Raw genomic sequence first — 6,422 nt, forward strand, 5'->3', positions numbered from 1 at the left:
TCATTTCCGTTATCGTGTGGCCTTCCCGGATGTTCGATTTATAAATAATCAGGTCATCACTACTACTTTCTATGCAAATTTAAATCACTCAAAGGTCGAAGATGTTAAATGATAGCATTTAACATTTGGCAGATATCAGCTACTAACTGAAATATCTGACACATATACGGTTTAAATTTAGCAGCCATCAGACTTTGCTTATTATTATTTTTGTAACTAAATGCAAATATAGGTACTTTCCAAAAGGGTCTTCAAGAATAAAATATAACTATTAACTAATTTTAGTTAAACTAAAGAAGTTGCATACAGTTAAATATTATAACGACAAGATCAGGTGCAAACATTGAAATACACTAACAAGTACAAATATATCTTCGCTGGATACAAATACACTAATGACAAGAGAATTAAACATCGTCTTCTACATTTAACAGTAATTATGTGTACTATCATTTCAAACAGAAAGAAACGGAAATATTCGAAACAATTTGAGTTTTATTAAGATCTGAAAGTTTCTCTCGAGAAACCTTCTTCTTACAAATTACCGAAGACAAAATTTTCGAAAAAGGTCGAAGGTACGAAATGACGAATGATCGTAGGACGTTTTCTCGAAGATAATTGTTCGACCAGTGTTCTCAACGGGCCCCGATGTTGTAAAGATGTTGTAACGGACAAGGATTGATTTTCTATTCAGCAGAACACGGACCAAAGCTAGAAGCAAACAAAAGGTCTCATGTACCGGCTTCAGAGAAACGTCTGAAGGATAGGAAGGGTCCGTCGAAGAACCGCCGGATCCAGGGGTCCGCTTCTACGAATCGGAGTTTAGGTTCATCCGGCTTCCCTCTTAGGACCCCTAGGTCGTTACTTCCGCTACAACGGCGCTTACTGCGTATTGTTTCCCTATACCAGTTTTAGGACAGTCAGCCCGAGGGAAGGAAACATTTTTGGCACTTCCTGTCGCTAACAGGAAACTAATTTTACATTTCCATATACCTGAAGATCTCGACCAACTGCTAAAGGATGTCTTTGACGCTATACCGCGGAACATACAGTGGGTGTATCAAGTATTCGTACACCGATCAATTTCCAAAAGGACTGTGTAAAATTGTAATGTATTAACTTATTTGTTATAAACAATGACATTCTACATATTCACGGAAATCTCTAGAATAGATAGATTACAAAAAGAATAGCTATTTATGTGAGTTGCGAAATTAACAAGAAAAAGCAATTAATCGATAGAAATGTTGGAGCAATAAGTATTTGCACAACTGTTTAGAAGTACTTTACTGGTAATTTGATGTTTTCTAATTCGTACGGAGCAATAAACTGATGTGTTTACGTTACAAACTCTGCTGTAAATGGTTCGTTATAAGAATCGTACAAATACTTATTGCTTCTATACTTTTACCCACTTTTCGCATTTTTTTGTTAATCTCACAAATTACATTAACTAGTAAATGTTGTTTGGACTATATCTATCTTAGAGACTTCCAAGAATATGTAAAATATCATCGATTATAATAAAAGAAGTTAAGAAACTACAATTTCACAGAAAATTTTTTTGGGAAATTGATCGGTGTACGAATACATTCTACACCCACTGTATACTATAAATGTTTCCAAATATTTTGGACCTTTGAGCAAAAGAATGAAAAAAAATCAATTATATGAGCTGAAAGGATATGAGTTTCGAATCGTGATCCTCTTTGAATGCGTCTTCGATTAAGAATAGACTGGAGTTTCATCAGCACGCTATGAAACAAAACTTTAGATAACTAAGCTAATTATAACGCGCGTTTTCGAGCCATTGAGAAGTTTATCTCTGCAACGGTGATAAACCCTGAGCAAGGAACAACAGATTCAGAGTAAAATTTAAATATTGATGTATTCTAAGTTTAACCCTTTGTTTCGCGAGTTTTAGTCCATCTTTCAAAAGTGAAACTATTTCTTGGTCATCTATACCATGAAATAGTTAGTAATCAAATTAAATACAAAGCACGTGGACCTGAGGTCTACATATGGATTTTTTTTATTGGGCTTCCATGCGAGTTGTAATAGAACAGTGTTTCTCAAAATGTGGACCACCGATTCTTAGAAAGAAAAAACATAATTTGATGAATAAAAAAGTTGTTTCAAGCAGGTAAAACGAATCACTAGTAATATTAAAATGTGGCCCAATCGAAACCATTCCAAATCTATACAGGATGTCTACGTACAAGTTCGGACATACGCTAAGCGTCAATTCTACAAGAAATTTCCAACAAAAAATTTCTCTTAGACATTTTCTTTGTGTCGCCTTATTCTCGAGTATTTTCACTTTTAATATGTTTTCTGCGTTTTTGACTTGACACTCTTTAAACGGCCATAACTCTACCAAATTACAGTGCAAACTTAAAACTAAGTATACCATCCGAAAGAGCGTTAAATTTCCCATTTCTCTAATGCAAAATCAAAATTTATTACGTAGATTTAACAAGGGAAAAATTAGGCCAAACTTTACATTGTGAAAATTTCAAAAAATTTGACTTTTTCTGTATTCGTTTTTCGGTTTCAAAGACATAGTTATTTGGCGGGCGCTCTTCGAGAAAAACTTCGAATGGTATTGTCAAAAAAAATTGTACGGTGACATTGTAGGAAGAAAATTACGTTTAAATGCAGAAAAGCATAGGTTTTTACGTGAAAATCAATATTTTTCAGCAAAAATCGACTTGTCACTTTAAAAATTAACTTGACATCGAGTTTGATGTACTTTTTAGTGACACTCCCGAGCCTCCCCAATTAGGAATAATAATTGTTTTTGAACATGTATCCATAAAATTTTCGTTTTTAGAGACTATTTAATCAAAATCAACCTCGGTGTACCGATAAATGATATGGAGATTGGAACACGATCGATTTCACAAAGCAAAAAATCGATGTTTTCGGCGCAGGAGAACCGATAAGTTTTGATTTAGAAGGCGGGCATTTTGAACGCTTTCTGCATTTAGACATCATTTTCTCCTGAAAACACCACCGTACAGTTTTTTTTTTTGACAGTACCATTCAAAAGCTGACACATCGAGGAAGTTTTTCCCGAAGAGTGCTCGCCAAACAACTATGTCTTTGAAACCGAAAAACGGATAGAAAAAAAGTCAAATTTTTTGAAATTTTCACAATGTAAAGTTTGACCTAATTTTTCCCTTGTTAAATCTACGTAATAAATTTTGATTTTGCATTAGAGAAATGGAAAATTTAACGCTCTTTCGAATGGTATACTTAGTTTTAAGTTTGCACTATAATTTGGTAGAGTTATGGCCGTTTAAAGAATGTCAAGTCGAAAACGCAGAAAAAATATTAAAAGTGAAAATACTCGAGAATAAGGCGACACAAAGAAAATGTCTAAGAGTAATTTTTTGTTGGAAATTTCTTGTAGAATTGACCCCCTGCGTATGTCCGAACTTATACAAAGACACCCTGTATACATCATTTTTCACTACGCATGGTAGTATTAATGTAAACTGAGGTGGTAACAGCTGGTGGTCATTGCAATAATAAAATTAATAAATACAATAACTTCGCTATAAATCGGGAAGTTAAAAAATTCTATATTTCATGCCATTCATATTAAATTAAAAAACCAAATCTTTTCGAATGGAACAGTGAAATTCGACACGTTCCAGAAGCAGTAGCTGGAAGTTACATCTGTTCTTGAAATTATTAGTCGAATCGATGTAGCATATCCGGCTTCGAGTAAACCGTTGCATCGCATGGTTCGTTTATCGTGTAATCGTCACACTCGTGTCACTAATTAGTCACTAATTACGAATGCTCCCCAACGTTGAGTCTGGTGCCGATGGTATTACGACACAGGAGGAGCAGCTTAACGAACGAAGCCTTTTGCTAGACGTGGGCGTACTTCCGTTTCACTTGGAGAATATAACCTGCTATCCGGCATTCGGTCGAGCTCCGGGGTAGAACGAATAATTGCTCGGAATAAAATTACGAACGGGTGACTCATCCCTACCCGAAGGAACGAGAATCGACGTTGGACAGACTATACCATTTACGACACACCACGACGTCCGTACAATCGACATTACAATGCGATGACTCAAAATTTATCCAGTTCGTGTTCCTAATTTTTGTTGTTGCAATAAGTACGAAGAACTGTGAGGTCGAATCTAATTTTAGAAGTGAACAGTTATACGTGTTCAATTTTTTCTAAAAAAAATTACGAGATTCAAAAATTGTCTATGTGTTTCTATTCAAAAACTTTGAGAAAAATATTCGATCATATCCTCGTGAAGCACCGTAAATGATTTTTTAGATATTATCAGAAGTATGAAAAATAATCGTTACTTTAAAAAGATGATTCTCGATTCTAGAACCATTGATTAGGAGCACAACAAAATTTCTATGCGAAATGAATCGTAAAAATGACCGAGTGTACTTCAAAATCCACCTAAAATGTTCTCGGAATTAAAAAGACTTTTAAATTCTTCTCTGTAAAAAGAATGTCTCGTGAAACATTTAATACATGGTTCCCCTCTTAAACAGTATCGCGAACACGAACGCGAACACGCTGCAACTTATTAAAAAGTCACATAACAAGGACGGTATTGTTGTACATACGAGATTGCAGATCGTACGTGCCCGCTGTAGCCGTCGAGGATTTCGAGTCACCGATGAATTATGCACGGTAGGAAGCGCGGCGGGTCGTTAAGACGGATTCCGGCAACTCCAGAAACATTTCTTCCAGAAACACGTGTTTCGTCTTTTCTTTTAGCATTGCCCCACGATGCGTGATTCCTGTCTCACGTTCCTCCTAAAAAGAGTTACGTATTTCGGTGCGCTTACGGTTCTCACGCGGTTAAATCCGTCTCACGCACGTTGATTCGTTGATCGTCGCGCACGGAACGCACCTTCTCACACGATGTAATTACATTTCCTCGTTGCCAGTGATTCCATCGAGCGTTAAATTTTTATGCCTGACTCATATTACAGACGACGTATCATCGTCTGCGCTCGTACCACAACGTCTCGCCTGCTCGAGAAATAAACAACGATCTTTGACCTCCTACTCAGAGATGGGAAAAATTTTATTTGTACAATAGATGACGAATAAGAAACGTGGTACAGCGACTTCAACTGTTGTTTGGATGAAATTTTATATTTTAAAGTAAGCATTATTGTATTTTCTAATTTATGTTATGATTCTTAGTGAATAATTGTCGAATAAGAAATTATTTATAGACTATTCTGTCTGTTTTTAAATTATAACTTGTTTTCTATTGCATTAGTCGATGATATTAACTCGATATTCTCTACAAAAATATATTGAATTGTTCATATCCAAAAATAAATCGTTTAAGAGATATTTTCATTTTAATTTTAATCATATACTTTTGTGTGTCAATTTGAATTTATAAGTAGTAGTAAATATTATTTTCCTTTTATCTCTTCCAAAAATCTCTGTGTACATCTAACCTATTAGGGGGACCAGAAAGTAATGTCGATACTTGTTTATCATATATCAGCTCATTGTATACCAGTTGATTTTTATCGATCAGATATTGAAAATTTGAACACTAGATAACAAAAGGTTGTTGATAACGAGGGCTATTACATAATTGATTAAAAATAAAAACTTGATATAAATTTATTTGTTTAAATTTAATGTAAAAGATACGACATTACTTTCTGGTCCCTCTAATACATCATCTTGGGGATCATCACACAATCTTAAGGCGTCTGGTCACCCTGAGTGTTCGCCAGATGAGTACTATTCTTAAAACAAAAAATTAGTTACAAAATTAATCAAGTAATCGCAAAAATCCATTGCTATTCTTCAGATAACGTATCTAAAAGTAGTGTGTAAAAATTTCAGAGCAATCGAACCGCACGTTTACTTTCTTTTGGGATTATCTCGAAACCACATTTTTCGAAATGTTACAACGTAAATCTCGTAAACGTGTGGTCCGATCGCTCTGAAATTTGTACACGCTACTTTTAGATACGTTATCCGAAGAGTAGCAATGGATTTTTGCGATTACTTGATTAGTTTTTTTTTATTGCCGATTTTCCTCGTGAAATTCGGTGAAAAATAACAAAAAAATTTCTTCGGCTCACCATAATTTTCTTAATGGTAAAAAACAAAAATCCAATTGCTACTCTCTTGCGACAAACTCCAAAAACAAATTAATATTTTTTTTTCTTTTTCACGTGCAACCTACAGAATATAATGATGGTACAGCCCACGCGCGTTTCGTGCCGGAGGCCTTCACCAAAATTTTCGAACCGCCGCCATTTTTTTTTTTGTTATCTCAAAAAATTGTTCATGTGTTCATTAAACCGTTTTTGAGTATGTGTCAAAAAATAAAAACATTTTTTTCTATACTTTCGCATTTGTGAATTTTTTAAGAATAGTACCCATCTGGAGA

General features: G+C 34.8%; 1 long non-coding RNA gene across 1 annotated transcript; it reads right to left on the reverse strand.

The window, feature by feature from the left end:
- Positions 1–423: 423 nt before the first annotated feature.
- LOC128888690 (uncharacterized) lies at positions 424–4,979 on the reverse strand. The gene is made up of 3 exons (XR_008460322.1): positions 4,872–4,979; positions 4,615–4,807; positions 424–711 (listed from the first exon to the last, which is right to left on the reverse strand). It is a non-coding gene; the product is annotated as an uncharacterized LOC128888690 (long non-coding RNA).
- Positions 4,980–6,422: the final 1,443 nt, after the last annotated feature.

The sequence above is a fragment of the Hylaeus anthracinus genome, unplaced genomic scaffold (genome assembly GCF_026225885.1).
Source record: "Hylaeus anthracinus isolate JK02 unplaced genomic scaffold, UHH_iyHylAnth1.0_haploid 11994, whole genome shotgun sequence".
Taxonomy (NCBI): Eukaryota; Metazoa; Arthropoda; class Insecta; order Hymenoptera; family Colletidae; genus Hylaeus; species Hylaeus anthracinus.